Source organism: Diceros bicornis, unplaced genomic scaffold (genome assembly GCF_020826845.1).
Source record: "Diceros bicornis minor isolate mBicDic1 unplaced genomic scaffold, mDicBic1.mat.cur scaffold_97_ctg1, whole genome shotgun sequence".
Classification (NCBI taxonomy): domain Eukaryota; kingdom Metazoa; phylum Chordata; class Mammalia; order Perissodactyla; family Rhinocerotidae; genus Diceros; species Diceros bicornis.
In genome coordinates this window covers 194,499-216,445 of record NW_026691866.1, presented here as the reverse complement: position 1 = coordinate 216,445, position 21,947 = coordinate 194,499, and positions in this window count along the sequence as shown.

Below are 21,947 nucleotides of genomic sequence, written 5' to 3'. Positions count from 1 at the left end.
TCTTTACAAAGAGGACTTGAGACAACCCAGAAATATATAAGCATAAAACTCTTAGGTTTGCCTTGTACGATAGTATTAAGTTTGGATGACCTATAAAAATAATTACTTACGGGGCCGGCCCCGTGGCATAGCAGTTAAGTGCGTGTGCTCTGCTGCTGGCGGCCCAGGTTCGGATCCCGGGCGCGCACTGACGCACAGCTTGTCAGGCCATGCTGTGGTGGCGTCCCATATAAGGTGGAGGGAGATGGGCACGGATGTTAGCCCAAGGCCAGTCTTCCTCAGCAAAAAAAAAAGGAGGATTGGCATGGATGTTAGCTCAGGGCTGATCTTCCTCACAAAAAAAAAATATTACTTACAGCACATTATAGAGACATCTATATGTCTGTTAAAATTATTCTTAGCAAGAACTTTGATACGCTTTTAAAATTTCTGGCAAAAATTGTATTTGTTATTATTTAGCTCTAAATAATATGGTGTAGTTCCTGTTCTAGTGCTGCAATATGAGGAAACTGTAAAGATCAGAAGCATAGGAGACACATTTTTATTGACTGTTTCTCTCAGGGAAGAGACGAGCTCCCTCAACCTTGTTTTTCCCACCCAAGTTTATGCTCTCTGCCTCTAGGATATGAGTTGGAAAATTGTTCTTACTAGCAGCTTCAGCAACAACAGCAGGTGCAGTCAGTAAGTTTACCAATATATTTGTTCTATCACCAGAATACCTCTGTCATCAGTAATCATTTTTTTATAATAGGCTACTGAAAAACCAGAGAATCACCAAATACACACACACACACACACACATACACACCCCCATATAAAGATATAAATGAGAATCTGTAGGGGATGCTGTGCAGTGACACCCAGATTCCAGCCTCTTAAGGACTGAGACATTTGTGCCCACATCTGCCTAGAGTGTGGGCTGCTGACTGCTCATAGCTACATTCTTCTCTGGAAATTATCTTGAGTTAAAGAAGCTACCACCTTCAAATTTACACCCCTTGTGTCCATGTTGGGATACAAAGGTTTGGTACCCTTGCCTTAATTCAGAGCTTCTCTGAAGGGGCTTCAGAGCTCCCATGGGTCACTGAGGCCTCTGTTCCGACTACACCACAGTTCAACTTCTCCCTCTATCCAATCCTACTTCTCTTAACTCTCACACAATTTGTTCCAAAGAGTATCCTCCTGCCCCCTAACAAACCTCCTACATGCGGATCTCAGAATCTCAGAGTGTCTGCTGGATCCCAGCTTATATGTGTATATGGAAATAGGGGAGAGAAAGGAAGAAATTTGAAAGAGCTCATTAATTTTGGCTATCACATGTGGCATAATCATGGAGAAAGGACAAGAAAACAAGGCTTAAATGTCAAATTCATCTTCTTGGAAAATACCACCAATCCTATTTTATCTGTTTTCCTCTCACTTCTTCCATTTACCCCTAAATTTTAGAGTACCTCATCATTTACTCTCTTTTCTCTATATGAGTCCATAAGCAATCTTTGCATTCAAGTTAGTCCTATGAAATTAATTAGCACTTATACACAAATGGATTCCTGAATCTTTAGCTCCATCTCTAACCTCTTTTCTGAGATCTAGATGAGAATTTCCAAACGTCTTTTTGACCTCTCAACTTGACTTTTCTGCAGAAACTTCAAATTTATTGTGTCCAAAACTAAACTCATAAAGGTAATGAGTTTATGGGGGAACAACACCACTCCCCATAGAGTCTCTATCTCTTTTTAATACAGTCACTGTATTCCCAGTTCCCCCAAATAAATGACCTTAGTCATTGTTTTTCTTCCTTCATATCATACTAACAGTTGATCACTAAGTCTTGAAAGTTCTAATCAGAAATGTGTCTAAAATCTATTTTTTCCTCTGCTTTATTCAGGCCCTCACTTTTTTCCTTTTTTCGCGCAAAAGCCCATCTACATATCCAGTTTTATTTCTCTAACCATCTTCCCATTTTCTCTTTCAACATGGCACCTCTTCATCATCTAACTCACCCTGTGTCACTTACCTGTTGGCCTATAAAAGAAACCACCCACTGGTGTTTGCAGAAACCGGTCTGGTCCCCACTTCTCTGTTTCTGTCCATTTCTTATACATACCCTGAGTCCTCATTCCATCTCTTCAGATTACTAAAAACTTGACTTTTATATGTAAGTTCTGGCTCTTAAATCTTGAATCTTGGGATTCTGACCTGGCTTTCTCTATTCTGGACCTCTGCTGGTAATGCGGTCACCGTAGCCATTCTAATGCCCAATGGTCTGCAGCCCAGGCAGCCTAACACCCAATCCCTATGTGGGGACAATGGACATTTTGCTGCAACTGTTCATTCTAGGAACATACTTTTCTTAAAGATATATGCAAAAATACAATTCAAACAGCAGTTTTTTCAACAAATATTTTTTGAGTGTACCTTATATGCTAGATGTTGTTCTGGCTACTAATGACATAGCTGTCAACAAAAATCCTTACTTTCTAATGGGATAAGTGCATCTGTTAAAGGCCAGAGATAAGGGAGGGGACTGCTGACCACAATATTTATGCTTACCTACCTGGCAGAACTCGTTTGTTAAAGAGAGAAACTGCTTGTCCTGCAGGTACCAGCATCTCCTGCCACAGCTGTTTCAGGGATCTGCAAGCCATCATTGCTTTATCTCCTCAAACATGTCTTGGGGTCAATAAGAAAAATTGCCTTTGTTGCTTAAGCAACTGCAAATCTATATGGAAGCCCAAGACTTATGATTGGCATGTTTAATAGGGTGATATTTACAATATTACACTGATACAACTTAGAGCTTCTTTGCAGCCTTCCTTGCCCTGGTCTTGAGGCTCATTACACAAGGGAGCCAGAGGCTATTACACGAAAGAAGCTACACCAAAAAGGACTTTGATGAGCTTTAGACTCCAAAGCTGACTTTCCTGACCTCTCTAGGAAGGTAATTGTCTTGCAAACATGGAGAGTGAAAAGCTTTTCCTAAACTCCTTTTACTTGCATTTAACATAGCAAAAGTGAGCCCTGATAGCTTCCCGGCTTTCAAAGCACCACTAACCACAATAGGAAACATTGTGTGGTGACCCAGTTCACATGTATGGATAATATTCAGCATATGTATTTTATACCTGAAGCAAACACAAAAAATTTACTCGTATTACTTGCAATGCATTTTGATATGCTCTATCCGCTACAATTGCATTTCTTTTTAATACTCTATTCACAACACACTAAACTGTGATCTAAGTTTTAAAAAAATTACTAGCCTAGAGTTTTCAAAAGGGGGGATTGAATGAGACAGAAAAAGGAGAGAGGTTAAGTCGGCTTCTCAAGGGGGTGGGCGGGGGTCGGGGGCAGTGCTTAGGGAGAGGATCTGAAGGATCAGTCTTCAAATTCTTGGTGTTGAGTAGAATTGATCAGAGGCAAAATATCTTTTATTGGAGAATGGGATTGTATTAATGTAGGTTATAAAAAGCAGACTGTATGAAGTCACTGAATTCAGGGGAAAGTATAAGGTCACCAAGACATTGTGAGAAATACAGATGAGGCAACTGCAGAATGTTTACATTCTTAAGCCGATAAGCATAGGATGAGCTAAAGCCACAGTGGAGTTTGACCAAAGGACAGGCTATCGCTGACATTACACTGTACAGGCCTCACGCCTGATGGCTTGAGCAATGGAATCCCTCCTTATCATAATGCTATTTTAATAAGAAAATGAAGTAACTGTTAAACAGTGGTAGAGCAACCTGTGATCTAGTTAGTGTCACCTTGAGGAAAAACTGGGGAGCAGTTAGGGAGAGGGATCTTGTGCAAGAAAGATGAGAACATAAAAATGATAAACTTGGGTTAGGCATAAAAATGTACAGACTTGCAGACTTCGAAGATACTTGGGTACCTTAGACCTGTTATAGATAACTGACAAGGTTGTGTTCACTATAGGTGATAGAGGTTTGTGTCTCCACACCGCCGTGTCAGTTTGTCCGATCCTACATCTTTGAGGTGACAAGTAGATTAGGCTGAGGTTTTCCTGGGTTGGATGAAATGTAGGTTTTTTTCTTCCTTACTTCCCAAAAGGGTAGGGGCTCACAAGGAAGATCAGATAGGTTGTAGAAAATGAAAAGACCTCATTGTCATTATATATCTGAGAAGAGTGAGTAACCCTATCCATATGATCTTTGCTCAGATGTTACCTTTCAGCAGGCCTATCCTGACCACTCTGCTTATAATTGTACCCCAACCACTCCTTATTCTCCTATTCTGCTTTCATTTTCTATATAGCTTTTCTTACAAATGAATAAGTGCATATGTGTGTGTGTGTATGAATGGTATAATGAATCCCCATGTTCCCATCACTAAGCTTCAATAATTATCAATATTTTACCAATCTTATTTAATCTATACCCCCATTACTTTTTTTTCTGGTGTATTTTAAAGAAAGTCTCAGACATTATGACATTTCTTCCTTGCTGTGTGTTTTCCTTATTTTGTTTAATGTCTGCCTTACCCTACTAGAATGTGAGATAGATGAGGGCAGTGATTTCTATCTGCTGCACTCACAGTAACATTCCCAGCACCTAAAAAGGTTCCTGGCACGTAATAGGTGCTCAATAAATATTTTTTGAATGCATGAATATGGAATCTAAAAAAGTGACATTTTTAGTTTCTTGCTAACTATGCATAGATAAATGGTGAATTTTATTTAGATAACCTGGCAGTCCCCATTGAGGAATTATGTGGGGGTTTCTGGCCATCTTCTAGGCTATGTCTGAAGTGTCCAACCTACCCTAACAAAATAATTTAGCACTTCTGTTTTGGAGAGTGTAGATGTAGAATTTTGGTTCTTCTAGCAGCAACTGGGCTGAAACTAGCCCACATTTATGGCTTAAACCAAGAGGAGCTCAAGAGAGCACTGACTGGGAAGCTGGCCCAGACTGCGAGTCCACTAGTTGGCCATAATTGGCAATAACTGAGACAATTAGGCAGAAACAACAAGTGGAGATTATGCCTTTTAGTGTCTGGTAGTGAGCCAGGCAGAGCCCCTGTCAGGTCCTAAACTAGACAAAAATACCCTGCCCCATGATTCAAATGAGGAAATACAAACATGAGTCTTCATTGTGCCCTCATACTCATGTTGCTCTTAGAAATTTCACGTACTCCCTCTTCCAACACAATGCCCTACGCTATAGCACCACCTAGTTACTTACTTCTTTGGGATCAGAAAATCCTGGAAGACTTGCTTCATTCACCCTGACTCCCAGCCCCTCTGAGAAACTATCACCCTAGATTTCATAAGATATTTGCATCTTTCCAAAGATTATATCACAGTCTTGGTAGATGCACTCGCCAAAATGGCAGACTTCGTTCTCTTGACTGAATCTCCAATTCCCTTGGTCATTGTCATATGATTTAATAAGAAAAACTACCTAACACTGATATCCTACCATTGAGCCCTTTTTTCCTCATGCCTTCCAGCAGTCACTGCTCAGAGTTATCCATCTCCATATCCACTTGTCCATCACCCACCATCTTAGACCAATTACTGCACCAACCATGTTCTAGAAGATCATTTCCATTGTTACATAGTATAGAGATGCAAGTCATAATCCATCACAGTGGAATTTTCCAGGAGTGTATAGCTCTACCCATTGAGCTCATCACAGCATTCATTGCCATCACAGCTTCCATCCTTGCTGTCCTGTTTCCTGCCCCTCTAAGAACAAACCTCTGATTGATAGCTGGAGGAGCTGCCCAAGAAAACCTACACGATGCCCTCTGTTCTTGTACACTTGGGGTTTTAGCTTAGCCAGTACGTTCTTTTTTCTTAAGGTAAAGGCGTTAGCTTTTTTTAGGGCATTGCCCCTCTTCCATTGTCAAGCCACGTTGCTAGATTGGGACTGATCCCACCAGCTTGGATCCAGGAGTGATTATTTGATCCAGTCAGAGAACCACATTAGCCTCGCCACAGTGCTTGGGTCATGGATAACTACACAGTAGAAGACAGGAATATCAAAGGCACAAAACTCATTTCTGAGCTATATGTTGGAATGATTGGGGATAGGAAATCTCTCTTTACAACAGATTTAAACTTAATAGTAAAAATCTTGAGGGCCGGCCCGTGGCTTAGTGGTTGGGTGCGCGCGCTCCGCTGCTGGCGGCTCGGGTTCGGATCCCGGGCGCGCACCAACGCACCGCTTCTCCGGCCATGCTGAGGCTGCGTCCCACAGACAGCAACTAGAAGGATGTGCAACTATGACATACAGCTATCTACTGGGGCTTTTGGGGAAAAATAAATAAATAAATAAAATTATAAAAAAAAAAAATCTTGAGCTGCTGGTAGCAGTTTTGCTACCATATGTGGAGATCCTGTCTAAGGAGATCCTGAGACTGAAGTTAATGCAGAGGAAAATAGAATCAAGATATGGCTAGATAATATTAATTGAGCTTACTATGTGTTAATTAACCACACAATTAATCATTTAGTCCTACAATAACCCTTAGAGGCAGGGTTGACATTTATCATCCCCAATCTAAAGATGAGGTAAATAAGGCTAAATGTCTTGCCCAAAGTTTCAAAGTTAATGTTAAAGCTGAGAGTTGAAACTATGCGGTCTGGATCTAGAACCTGTGTTCATTACCACTATTGTATACTGCCTCAATATGTGCTTTTGCTAATATACACAGACTTCAGAGACAGAGAGAAAGATTGAGAGAGAGAGAGAGACTGAGACCCAATGATTTGTCTTTGATTCCCTGGATCTAGTCATGCCTGAAATCATGAACTTCTTGATTTTTTTCAATTAACCAAACAAATTTCTCTCCCCTTCCTGTCTTTTTTCAGAAGCAGATTTGACTCTTAAAACAGGAAAAACTGAATAATATACTCTAATATGCGAGAAACAATATAAAGTATGTAGAAATCTATATACCAAACGTCAAGGCAGACAGACCACATGGGAAACACCGGATGGCTCGTCCTATATTATAGGCATTAGCACTTGTACCTGTTTGAGAACAGTTCATAAAGTTCTTCAAGATCAGTCATTGAATTGGTATTATTCATTCATTGAATTTGGTGCTCCTGTCTGTATTTACCGCTGCTCGTTTCCGCTGTCTTTTATTCCTTCGTGCCAAGCCTGGCTGACATACACACTGCTCTTCGTCCAGGCCCTACGTCTTCAGGTGGGGAAACAGAGTACATAGTGAAAGCAGTGCCCTGGCAATCTGGTGTGCTGCAACCCAGCCTCTCATAGCAAGCCCCTAAATGCATGCCAGCTGTTTCTTAGGTCATTCCAAAGAAACTTAGACTGAGTCCTGTTTGGCAGGGAAGACCTGAGTAAGAGGTAGTGTCCGTCTCGATTCCGTAGCCTTAAGTCATCCCAACACACCCACATACCGTGAACCTAACGGTTCATGATCTGTCTCTGCTCGCTTGTTCCCTTTCTGTGCCTGCTTTGATCCTGTCCTTAATTGATTCCCGATTGTTAGAGACACCTCTTATTTATCATCCCACATCTATAGGCTAATATTTCTTAATTAGTATTACAAAAAACACTAGTATTACACTAACTAGAAAGGAAAATATTGGCAAATATTGACATAGTGGACAATATTAAAATTAAGAACTTCTGTTCATTGCAAGATACCATTAAGACAGTGAAAAGGCAAGCAACCGACAGGAAAAGACGTTTGCAATGTGTATAACAAAGAAACCCTACAAATTAATGACAGATAACAATAGAAGAATGGATAAGAAACGAATAGGTATATCATAAAATACGATATACAAATGATAGATAAATATATTAAAAGATACTCAACATCATTAGTCAACAGAGAAATGAAAGTTAAACAACGGGGGCCGGCCTGGTGGTGCAAGTGGTTAAGTGCGCGCGCTCCGCTGCGGCAGCCTGGGGTTCGGCGGTTCAGATCTTGGGTGCGCACCGATGCACCGCTTGGCAACCCATGCTGTGGCGGCGTCCCATATAAAGTGGAGGAAGATGGGCATGGATGTTAGCTCACGGCCAGTCTTCCACAGCAAAAAGAGGAGGATTGGCAGATGTTAGCTCAGGGCCCATCTTCCTCACAAAAAAAAATAAATGAATAAAAGAAAGTTAAACTACAGTGATTAAACGTTACCCAGTGATCAGGATGGTTTAAGTTAAAAATATCAATATCAAAAGTTGATGTGTATTTGGATACTAACTGTTGATGTTGATCTGCAACTCTCATATGCATTTGGTAGGAGTATAATTGATACAACAACTTTGGAAAAATGATATTATCTACTAAATCATATACACACTCAGTGAACAGCAATTTCAGTCTCAGGTATACACCCAACAGAAATACAGACATGCACATCAAAACTGCACTGGAAATTCATAACAGTATTGTTTATTACGGCTACAAACTGGAAACAACCCAGATAGATATAGAATGGATAAATAAAAAGAAAATGGGGTATATACATATGGTGGAACACTATTCAGCCTTAATAAAGAAGGAAATCTTGCAATATGTGACAACATGGATGGAACTTGGGGACATTATGCTAAGTGAAATAAACCAGATACAGAAAGACAAGTATTACATGATTCTACTTACATGACATATCGAAAATAGTTAAATGCATCAAGTCAAAAACTGGAATGATGGTTTACCAGAGACTGGCTGGAGAGGGAAATGGGGAATTATTAATCAACAGGCATCAAGTTTCAGATAAGTAAGGTGAATAAGCTCTGGAGATCTGCTGTATAACATTGTATCTTTAGTCAATTATAGTGTATTGTACATTTAAAGTTTGTTAAGAAGATAGATTTGTGTTAAGTATTATCACCACAGTAAAATAATAATTAAAACAATAAATAAATAATGAGTGGCATATTCATGAAATAGAGTACCATTCAGCAGTGAAAGTGAACATAATCTATAGCTACATACACAGTAGGGATGAATCTCAGAAATATAATATTGACTGAAAGAAACCAGACGTCCAATAATACAGCTGCATGATTCCACTAATATAAACATCAGAAACTAAATTGTAGAAGTTAGAATAGTGGATACCTTTGAGGAAGAGAGCGGATAGCTCCATCTTGCTCCAGAACACCTCTGGTAACATACAAATTGTCATGGCTAACTGCTTGGTAATTCCACCCTCTACCACAAGTCCTGCTCCAAACCACTGGTAGGTTCTCTAATCTGTCTGCCTGATCCACCAACGGAAGTGGTGGTGGAACTATGCTCTAATAGTTGACAACTCAATTTTCCCAAATGCCCCAGGTATATGAGTGTCTATCTGTTCATACTGTTCCCTCTTCCTATCATAGAATTCCCCCCTCCCTCTCAGCTGAGAAACTAATACTCTTGATTCAAAACATAGATAGCACCACCTGAGGCAAGAGACAGAGGCAGAAAGTTTTTGTAGTCAGACCCGTCTTTGACTCTTGACTTGCTACTTTGAAGCTGTATGCCCTTGGTCATAACTATTTAGCCTCAGTTTCTCATCTATGAAATGAGAATAATGATGTCTAGCTCACAGGCTGTTTGAGGGAAATATGTAAGATGATATGATAAGAATTCGTTGCACGTTATTTTTCTTGGCTTTCTTTTTCCCTTACAGTATTACTTGCTTTCTGCTATGCACTCCTCTGGCACCTCTGTGAAATAATTTTGGAGCCATTCATAAAAAAGAATTATCTAGTATAGACATACTTGGTTTTAAGAGCCAGGGTTACAAAAATGAGTTAGATATGATTGGCAGACAAAGAAATTACTACTTTGGCCAACAATGGCAAGTTATTGAATAAGAAAATGATCTAATGGAATAATTTTGGGAAAAATAATAAGGCCATTATGTACAGAAGAGACTGGAGATTTTAGAGAGAGAGATCAATTAGGAATCTATGGTAGTCATGCTGATCTAAAGGCATCAGTACCTAGCCCACGAGGATGTGTCAATGGAAAGAGGAAAAACAGAATAATACATGAGACACTAAGAAGGAAGAAGCATTAGAAAATTTTTTCTAATGGATATTCTATGTAAAAAGATAATATAATGGGAAGCTATTTTGATGCCACACAGTTAGAAATAGTATTTGTTTATTCTGAAAACAAAGACCCAATATTTTATCAGGCTAACTGTATGTGCTTCCAACTGGGTTAAAGATTTTCAAACATTCAAAAAAGAAAACAAACCCCCACACTATAATAAAATAAAATTCATCAAATGGATTTCTAGATAATAACATTAAACATGAGTTTTATGAAACATCCTGATTGTAATTTTTAAAAGATGATGAGAATTCAGTCACTGTCCTGTCAGAATAAGGAAATCTATCTTGGAAGGAAGAAAATAAAATATGCTGGAAAACATCAAATGGCAATTGTTACTACAAAGCAGGAAGGCTAAAAATGTTTCAATTATTAGGGACCTATTTTGATGCTCCACGGCTTGTGAAGGAATTACTGACTCTGTAATGGGACATAAATCTGGAAAATATACACAAGATGAAATTTGTTGCTATTGTTATGAGCTGTTTAAATGACAAAGTTTTACTTTGACATTTGAATAAAACATCTAATATACCATTTGCTTAATATATACTTTGTTGCATACTAACTACTGTATTAAACTTTTACTGTAGCAATGGAATATAAGGTATAAAGACATTTTTGCACAATGGGAGTGAACAAATGAGTCCCTGAAGGTGAAATATGAACTGCTTGGAAAAAGAAGAATAGAACATATTCGCAGAATGCCCTAAGGTGGTCTGGGAATATTTACCCCCAAATAATATTTCATCAAGCAGGTCACATAATAGTGCTGCTGATGTTAAGCACTGAACTAAGATTCCTAAATAGAGACTAAATGTTTGTGATATAGAAAATAAATTACATATTTACAATAGTAGATAAATAGCCAGTATTGAAAAAATGCTTTTGGAAGAATCTTGGCTTGCCAAAGATCAAAACTGATTCGAGAGTTTTCATCAGTGGCAGATATGTGGGAGTTTGTTTTGAAGTAACAGAGTAATCATAATGGGGAAGATGCATTCAGGAGAAAGAAAAAACAAAAAAAACTTCCAAGGTAAAATCACGGAACATCACAATAACTATGAACAAATGTCCTAAGTATTAAATTCCTGGATATAGCTCATCTGGAAGAAGAGTATTGGACCTTGTTTTTATGCTTACACAAATGTTTGGAGTATAACTTCATCCAGAACAATATTAGCACCTTGAACAGTTGTTATTTGTAACCTCATGGAGTTTGCTTCTGAGTTTCCGTGGACACTTAGGAGTAACCTAAAAACAAGCACCATTCCTGAACAGTTAAGATTATCATATTTGGGGAAGGTACACCCAAACCCAGTCTGGGAATGGTGGAAGGATGCGGGAAACGAAGCAAGAAGTTAGTAACCCTACTTAGAAGAGAGTTCATGAAGAATTACGGACAAACTTGGGATTCCCTATATGCAGAACATAGGTTGGACTAGGTGATTTCTTATTTCACTCAAGTCTAAAATTCTATGATTTTAAGTGTCAGAGAAAAGATACGAATCTTTCCTTGTAGTGAAAACTGTGATTCTTTGTATTAGTTAAGTTGTAATGCTAGCTGCTCCAACAGATAAACACCAAATTTTAGTAGCTTAATGTATTAAGTTTATTTCTTGCTCTCACAACAGTCCCATGTAGGTGGCCCTGGTTGGGAGGCCTTCCAAGTATTTTTTCAAGGACCTAGGCTGTGCCCTATTCTAGGTCCTCCAAGACCTCTCCAATCAGGTAGCAGATTAAAGACCCTACGAGGGAAGTTTTTATGAGTCAGGCTGGAGGTGGCGCATGTCCTTTATGCCCATATTCCATTGGCTAGAATTCAGTCTTATCACACGTTCAGTTGCAACAGATGCTGGGCAATACTGTCTGTGTGCTCAGGAAGAGATATGGGTTTGTGGGCATCTAGACAGTATCTGCCAAACTTGTTGAGATAGTCAGCCATTTCAAAGAATATTGGATTATGACCACAGTCAGGTAGGAAAATTTCATTAAAAAAAGCTCTAGTGAATTTCTCTTGGTCTCCACTGTTAACTCCTCTCTTAAATAACGTTTTTTATTTCCCCTCAAAACCACTGGCTGGTAATAAGATTAGAGGATTTCTCCTAAAACAAGTTTCACACGGTCCATCTGGTGGACAATGGTGAGGAGAATCTGCATATAGAGGTCTTGAGATGTAATGAAGGGGGCCGGCCTGGTGGCGTAATGGTTAAGTTCACAGGCTCCACTTTGGTGGCCCAGGGTTCACTGGTTCAGATCCCAGGCACGGACCTACACACTGCTCAACAAGCCATGCTGTGGCGGCGTCCCACATACAACATAGAGGAAGATTGGCACAGATGTTAGCTTGGGGGCAATCTTCCTCATCAAAAAAAAAAAAAAAAGATGTAATGAAGATGTCAACAGGAAATGCCTTTTCCTTTTGCCTACTGCATTCTCAGATACTTACTTTATTTTACTTTGTCTAATCTGAGATGCAGAACTCAGTTCTTCCATACAAAAATCGACTCATACTAAAATATGAGTGAGAAATATAGACTTTATTTGAGCTATTGTAGGGGACAAGGAGGAACAGTTTGCATGCCACAGCTCATATTCTTGTAAGACACTGTTGATTTCCTAAGTTCTTTCTCAGATATTGTGCCAGAGGGGTTTTCTCTCTCTGGCCCTTCTCTCGTATATATATCCATCAACTTTGCTCACTTCCCTTTTCCCTTCTCACATATTCCCCAGAAACTCAAATTCCTCTGCTTCTATTATAGAGAGTTACTTTTCCCTTCCTCTTAAGATTTCATGCTAGCTAATACCCAGACTTTCAGGATCCCAGCTGTTATACTCAGCTTTAAGAAAAGTATTTTCCCAATAAAAATAGCTTTCTCTCAATAAAAGGAATTGTCACATGTGCTCCTAAGATAATAAAAATTTTTCCATCTTTACACTGAGTCTCTATTTTCTAAAAACTGAACTTGAACTGAGTATGTTTTGGCGTACCAAGGAGGACCAAAGAGTTATAATGTCTAGGGCTGAGCATGCCCTTGAATAAAAGATAAATTGTTGGTCAGAATTAACCTGTCCACCACCACTTAGAATTGCAGCATGGCTCTGGGATAGTTAACATAGAGGGATGCCCTTCAAAGATGTTAAGGTGTCAAAAGTGGTTTTAACAGTCTCTTGAATTTCTAAGTTTGTATTTGGGATGAACACTTGTGTTTTGGTCTGAGATGAGTGACCTGAGGGAAAGGAGAGGCAACATAACATAGATACCGGGCCTCAATTCAGTCCTTATTACAGGAATCCTCATTACATATGGTGCCATGTTGGGTGCCCTGGGTTTCTTTCAATCCTACTAGGTATAAAAGTTAACTGCTCGTTGGCCGAGAGTAACATTTATGAAGTTGGAGGATGCCCCAGGGTAGGGCTAACTCCTAGACACCTTGGTAATTAATCTTTTCAGACACAGCATCAACTTCAGAAAACAAGAAATTTGATATCCAAACATTGGAAGAACAGAGTTCATGAACGTTTATGCCTAAGCACGGACTCTGCTAAACTGTGGCTTGTTTATTTGGGAATGATAATCCTATCCCCAGGGTATGCTGTGACCCCCAGATGAAGGTGGAAACCAGTAGACGTAATCCCTGTTTCCTTATTGCATGTACATTCTGGGAGTAGTTGAGTTTTCCCAGAGCATTGTTAAATCCAGGTCACGGTGGATTAGAAACCAGATCTGTTAGGATCTAGGATAATGAGCCCAGAGCGGACATGCCTAAGTGTCACTCCAAAGTAGAAACCACTGAGAACAGATCACTGGAAGTCTTTATTTGTGGATCGTAGCATAGCCTGTCATATGGAAAATGCTGGATAATGTTAACTAATGCAGTAGACAAAGCTAGCTTGTAGTATTATACATTCTTATCCCCTTCCTGACACGTGGAATACTACTGCTCGGCTTCCTTGCTGTTGAGTAGAGCTGTGCCACTAGATTTGGTGAATGAAATGTGAGCAAAAGTGATACACATCACTTTCAGGCAGAGATAGTGAAAAGCCCATTCATAACTCTTCATCTTTCTTTACCTACTGGTCATGGAGGAGGCCTCAAGTTGAGACGAAAGAGCCAACACATCAAAGTAAACTGGATCACTGGAAAATCCGTGGAACACAGCTGCCCTAGAATCACTCCTGAACCTGCAGTGAACTTTGTGTAAAAGAACAAATTGACTTTTATCTGAGATTTTTCTTTTCTTCCTTTCTTTTCTTTTTTTCTCATAGAAGCATAACCTAGACCTTCCTGACTAATACAGCTATTATTGTTGTTGTTATTATTATCTCAAAAGATGCTCTTATTTAACAAGTGGGTGCTGAATTTAATTATTTTGGAATGCTGCTTTCCAATAAGGAATTTGTAATTTGGAGTAATCATTGATTTTTCTTTTTTTTATACCTACATTCAATCTATTAATAATTCTTTTAGAATTCACCTTCAAAAGACATCACAAATCCAAAAACTTTTCACTACTTTTAAACCATCTTAATCTTTTATCTGGATTACTACAATAGCCTCTTAACTCATCTTCTGCATCCCTGCCTCCCTCCCCAGTCTATGCTCAACACAGCAGCTAGGGATCCTTTTGAAGAGTAAGTCAGATCATGCCACTTCTCTTTTCCAAACTTCCAAAGCTTCCCATTTTGCTTAACATAAAAGTCAAAGTCTTTACAAATGTCTACAAGCCCTACCGATATCTTCTCTCTCTCTTTTTTTTTTTTTTGTGAGGAAGATCAGCCCTGAGCTAACATCTGTGCTAATCCTCCTCTTTTTCTGCTGAGGAAGACTGGCTCTGAGCTAACATGTATTGCCAATCCTCCTCCTTTTTTTTTTACCCCCCAAAGCCCCAGTAGATAGTTGTATGTCTTAGTTGCACATCCTTCTAGTTGCTGTATGTGGGACGCAGCCTCAGCATGGCCGGAGAATCCGTGCGTCGGTGCGCACCCAGGATCCGAACCCGGGCCGCCAGTAGCGGAGCGCGTGTGCTTAACCGCTAAGCCACCGGGTCAGCCCGCCCTACCGATATCTTTTTAGTGAGGCCTTTCTTGACCATTCTATTTAAAATTTCAGACCGCCTTCTATCCCCCATATCCCCTCCACTCTTTATCTCCCTTCTCTGCTTTATTTTTTTCCATAGCCCTTGTTGAAAAGCTTAGTCATTAATTACTTATTAACTTTATTATTGTCTATGTCCCTCTGCTATAATACAAAGTCCATAAGAGTTGTTTGTTTACTGCTATATCTCCAGCATCTAGAATAGTGCCAGGCATATTTAGCACTCAATAAATAGTTTTTAAAAGAGGAAATAAAGATTTCTATCCGGTTAGTGCAAAATAGGTTCATTGCCATATTCGTTATAAATGAATAGGGATATGTAATTATTTAAAAAGTGTATGTCCTTTGTTGTTAAAAAAAAATGCAACTTAAAAACACGTGCCATTAAGAGTGCAGATTAAGTTTTATAATTAATTATCATTGTAGAACCTCATAATGTGTTTTACATCCTTTTGGGATCTCGAGGTAGAGAGAGGAGTTTTATTATAATTTTTTGAGGCATAATTTGTCACATGAAACTGCTCTAATGAGAAGAGTTATAGAATTTTATTTAAAGCCGATCAGTCATTCTGCTGAAATGTTAAATATACCACTGTTCCTGGCAATATAAATTCAAACAGATAAAGAATTTTCTTTGTAACGGGACACAGGTGAGTTATGACAGGAGTTTACTTGGACTTCCTTTTTTTCTGTTTATATTTCATGAAGTATAAGCAGGGGGCTGGCCCTGTGGCATAGAGGTTAAGTGCGCTCACTCCGCAGCTGGCGGCCCAGGTTCAGATCCCGGGCGCGCACCGATGCACCGCTTGTCAGGCCATGCTGTGGCGGCGTCTTATATAAAGTAGAAGAAGATGGGCATGGATGTTAGCCCAGGCCCAGTCTTCCTCAGCAAAAAGAGGAGGATTGGCGTGGATGTTAGCTCAGAGCTGATCTTATTCACAAAAAAAAAAAAAAAACAAAAATATAAGTAGAATTCAAAATTTCCCTTAGGTAGAAAAGTTTTCCCTTAGTCACCTGTTATTGTGATTGAAAAGTTTTCCTGTTATGCCTGATATAATAAAATTGATCTATGAAAAAACCAAGCTTATACATATTAAATGAGTAAAAGTTATTTGATAGCATTAATGTAAAAATTCTTAATTTTGAATACTGAATTTAATATTGCTCCTTCTCATCTCTTGACTTTTAAAATGTGTTAGGGCATTAAAAAGAGGTGAATGGAGGGGCTGGCCCTGTGACCTAGTGGTTAAGTTCGGTGCACTCCACTTCGGCAGCCCAGGTTCGATTCCCAGGCACGGACCTACGCCACTCATCAGTGGTCATGCTGTGACAGTGACCCACATACAAAATAGAGGAAGACTGGCTCAGGTGTTAGCTCGCGGTGAATCTTCCTCAAGCAAAAAGAGGAAGATTGGCAGCAGATGTTAGCTGAGGGTTAATCTTCCTTAGCAAAAAAAAAAGAGATGAATGGGTTACCACTTTATTTTTTTTTGTGAGGAAGATCAGCCCTGAGCTATCATCCATGCTAATCCTCCTCTTTTTTTTTGCTGAGGAAGACTGGCTCTGAGCTAACATCTATTGCCAATCCTCCTCCTTTTTTTTCCCCAAAGCACCAGTAGATAGCTGTATGTCATAGTTGCACATCCTTCTAGTTGCTGTATGTGGGATGCGGCCTCAGCATGGCTGGAGAAGTGGTGCGTAGGTGCGCGCTCAGGATCCCAACCTGGGCTGCCAGTAGCGGAGCGCGTGCACTTAACCGCTAAGCCATGGGGCTGCCCCGGGTAACCACTTTTTTAGCTACACAGTTTTCCTAGTAAAATTAGAGTCTGTTGAAAGTTACCTGCAGATTAGCATATTCATTATGCATTTTATAAAAACTTACAGCTGAATAATATAATTTCAGATAGAAAGAAGGAAAGGAACCTGAGTGCTGCATCCCTGATGAAACCCTGAAGAACCCCAATAATAGTGTGAATTTGTGCTGGAAATCTTAAGTTTCAGTTTACATAAATAACTTTATTTTCACTAATTCCTACAGAAACTTACTAAAATTAGGGTTCGATATAAAAATTGTTGTGCAGTATTATTGAGATATTTTATTACAAGAAAATAATTATTAAATAACAAAAGTTAAATGCAAAAAAAAACCCTTCCAAATAAATTCTATTTAGCTATTTAAGGCTGTTTCAAAAGTTATGGTTTATTGGTGTTCTGAGAAGGCTATCTCATCACCTACCTATTTGTCCCCCTCTCACCACCTGTACATTATTTTGTAGGTACTAGAAAATATCCTCCAGTAATATGATGTCATTTCTTTCCCTGGAAGTAAAACAATGCGATCCCATGAAGCAATTACATAAACACATTCGGTTACAAATTTCAAAAAAACTCAATAGTAACCATCTTCCACCATGCAGTTGGGACCTAAAGATGACCCAAAATTGTTTGGTTCACACCAAAAAAGTCAGTTAAGATTTGGAAATCATAAAAAACAAATGGTACAAACATATCTTAAACATTTTATCTTTACTTAAAATATATAAATGTCCATTATTCATGAATTTTCCTTGAGTACAAGTCTCCTGATATATTCTTTCTGGCATGAAAAAATACTCAAAATGGCATGATGGAATACACAAATTGCCTCATTTCTGATTTCTAGTTTCTGTTTCTTTAAAGTGAAATAGGAGTTGATGATACTTATAAAGCAATTTGGGTGCAGCCTTTTTAGACTTTTAAGACTTTCCCCCCAATTTTTACAGTTGCCTTGAACACTAATTTGACAGCAACGTTTTAAAAGTGACTCACCTTTATTGAGGCTTTACAAGGCATTAAATTTAGTTTTTATAGATATAAATCTTTCTTTTCACATTCGTATTTCTTTGGTTTTAAATTTTGCTGTTATATTTTGGCATTTATTTATAACTTAAAATGGAAAATATTGTATTAAATTTAAAAATATTAATATTCATTTATAATTTAATAAGAATAAATATTTTATTAAATTAAGTGATTATACTAATAAGCACAGTTGGCTTAAATAGGTTGGGTAACACGTATATAACTCTTAGAAATCTCGCAACTCCTCTGGGAGAGTAGCATACTAGGAGGCACTAGAAAGGAGCCTCAGGGTAAGATTCATCGGACCATGGGGCGTCAGTCAGCCAGTGGGAGTGAGGAGTTAGGTAAATGTCAATTAGGAGAGCTACCACTGTGACTGATTTTATGGAATACTATTGAGGTTTTCTATAACCACCGCATTCCCATGCTTAATACTTCTGAATATCTGAAACCTGGGGCAACTAAACTTTCCAGAGTTATGTGAGTGTATTTAATTACTTTTAAATACAATGATTCTGGTTCCTGGCAGATGGAGGTCAGTGCTGTGATTCTCAGTTTTGTGTTTTGCTGAGGCAGCTTTGCTTTCCTTTTGCTCTGGGTCTACATCTTTCCACACTTTCCAATGTCCACCTGTCACCCTTGGCCACTTTCTCTTGAGTCCACATACTGATCTGGGCTCTTGAGGGGCTTATAGATGGTAAGAAGAGCTTAGGAAGAACAACTCCAAGCAAAGTGTATCATAAGCAGAAAAAATGTTTTTCTTGAAGACCAAGAACAGAAAGCTCAAATAATCTTCTTTTCTCTCTTTCCCCGCGTGACCTTTAATAAAAGGGAAGGTTTAGGAAGAGAAGAAGAGAGGAAAGCAAAGGGGAAACCACCTTCCCAATTAGGAGATGCCCTGGGGCTGTCTGCCTTTTATCCATAAAGGAAGCAAGTTTCTTAGAGAAAAACTGAGTGAGGAAAAGCCAGATGTGACACCACGTGTATTCCCGGGACGTGAAAGAGTCCTTCTCCAGCGAAAGGCTCAGAAGTGTGCCTTTGGGGCAGGTAGGGGGATAGAAGCCCGACAGCTAGGACTCCACGTCAGCTGCCTCGGGCCGTGACATAAGCTGAAAAAGGTTGAGAAAGTACTGCTTTAACCTTTTCACTTGTCGCATTAGGAACGCCAGCCCCCAGCGTTGTTGCCTACTTTTGTTTTTATCTCTCCTTGCCCTCCTTTGGAGGCGAAGTGAAGCAAGAAACACCTTGAGTTCCCTCAAGTACACAGCGGATAGTAGCTGCTATTTTGTCCTCCTCCTCTTAACCCACATGGTCTTAACACTTGGGGTGTTGCTGCTCCATTTGAGGGAGATCGCAGAGTATCAGAAATGCCTTAACTGCACATAATCCTCACCACAGCTCCCCGACATCATCCAGAGATGGGCCATTCCCTCCTCAAGGCCTGAAGTTTCCCCCAGAAACACCTGAAATAGGAAGGAACAATACTCTAACTGAGAGGGCGCATGACAACTCTAGAAACCGCACATGTGGCTGGGACTGGGAGCTAGCCCCTTAGGGTAATCTGACCCAAAGATATTTTTTATATTTGGCTTGCACTTTTAATAAGTAAATACTGAATTTGAATGTATATTTAAATTAGGCTAGATAGGCTTACTCCAATCTACAAAAGGCAACTCCTTCTTTCAGATTCTGTTATTTCCTATTTTATTGCCCTCTCTCCTCATCTCCCAGTATACCTTATACACATACAAACGGTTCTCCACTTATGATGGTTGGACTTGTGATTTTTTGACTATATGATGGTGTGAAAGTGATATGCGTTCAGTGGAAACTATCCTTCGATTTTGACTTTTGATCTTTTCCCGGGCTAGCAATATGCCGAACGGTACTCGCCTGTGACGCTGGGCAGCAGCGGCGAGCCGCAGCTCCCAGTCAACGACGCGACCACAAGGGTGAATAACTGACACACTCACAACCATTCTGTACCCACACAACCATTTTGTTTCACTTTCAGTAAGTATTCAATAAACTACATGAGATATTCAACACTTTATTATAAAATCGGCTCTGTGTTAGATGATTTTGCCCAACTGTAGGCTAATGTAAGGGTTCTGAGCACATTTAAGGTAGGCTAGGCTAAGCTATGATGTTTGGTAGGTAAGATGTATTAAATGCATTTTCGACTTATGATATTTTCAACTTACGATAGGTTTATCGAGTCGTAACCCCGTCGTAAGCCGAGTAAGATCAGTATTTGTGCAACTTCCCTGTCCTCTCCAAGCATTTGCACTTGCTGCTTCCTATTGCTGTCTGCAATAGGTAAAGTGGTCTCCTTCTGTTCCTTTCCTTATTGTAAAGTATCTTTAGCTCTATATTGCCCAGCAAATTTCACCACCCTGTAATGCAAGAATAATACCTAACATTCATATAGCTCTTATGTGCCGGACACAATTCTGTATTTTCTACATGTATCAGATCACTTAATTCTCACAACAAATTTATGGGTAGGTACAATTATCTTTTCTATTTTAAAGAAAAGCAAAGAGGTTAAAAGATTTGCCCAAGGCGGAGATACTATTAGAACTCAGATGGTCTAGCTCCAAAATCCATCTCTTAACCACATGGTATGCAGTGAGCCCTTGTTGACTTCAGCACATAATGTTAGTCATTTTGTGAATACACCGTATACATTTTAGTAATATAAATCTCTTCCCAGCATCAAGCCAACCCCTTGTTCCTACAGAGAAGTCAAAGCTTCAATATAGGATCCAGTGTCTCAGGCCCTCTTGCATGCCTCCCTCCTTCTTGCCTGCACCCATGCACATTTTCTTTTCAGTTCTTACATTCTCATATACAAGGGAACTAATTCAGGGCCCTCACTGCAGCCTGAGATTTCTCCTCTGCAGCTGTATCCTGGGCCATCTTCCACTAAATCTGAGGTAAAGGTTTTAGCATTTTTAAAGTTTGGTTAATCCAATCCTAAAACCATCACTGGATGTACTTAGCCCAAGTTTCAGAGAGTCAGCACGAACATGAGATTATCACAGCAGCTTCTCCCACCCACAAAATTTAGAAAAAGAGAAAAACATCCTAGAATCAAACATGATCAGTGCAGTGCTGTTCACCCTAAGCCAATATTTCTCAAGGTACGGTCAGAGGACTTCCTGTATCAGAATCTCCTAGGGAACTGGTTGAAAATACGAATTCATTGTCTACATCCCAAATGCAATAGTTAGAATCTTGCTAGGAGGGTGGAGGCAAGAAAGACATTTTCTTATGTTCCTCAGATGATTTTTAAACACACTAAGTTTTAGAATCATTGGTTAAATACTAGTTCCTTAGCACATACAAAAAGAACAATGGCCATGGAACCAAGGTATGTCTTGGTCTAGATCAGCACCGTCCAATGGAGAAATAATGCAAGCCATATATGTAATTTTGAATTTTCTAACAGTTACATTAAAAAAGAATAAAGAAACAGATGAAATTAATTTTAGTGATATGTTTATTTAAAGCAATATCTCCAAAATAGTATATTTTCAACATGTAGTTAATATAAAAATTAATGAGATATTTTACATTTTTTTGTACTAAGTTTTTGAAATTCGATAGATATTTTATATGTAAAGAATCTCTCAATTCAGACTAACCACATTTCAAGTGCTCAATAGCTACATGTGGTTAGTGCCTACTGGATTTGAGAAAGCAGGTCTAGATCCAATTACTGCTACCAGCCATATGCCAAAAGAGCACTGGTATTTTCTGGGGTGAGGGAGTAGTCAGAAAAATAAAATAAAATAAAATAAAATAGGGGCCTGGCCCAGTGGAATAGCGGTTAAGTTTGCATGCTCCACTTCAGGGGCCTGGGGTACGCTGGTTCGAATCCTGGGCTCAGACCTGCTCACAGCTCAACAAGCCATGCTGGGGTGGCGTCCCACATAGAAGAACTAGAAGG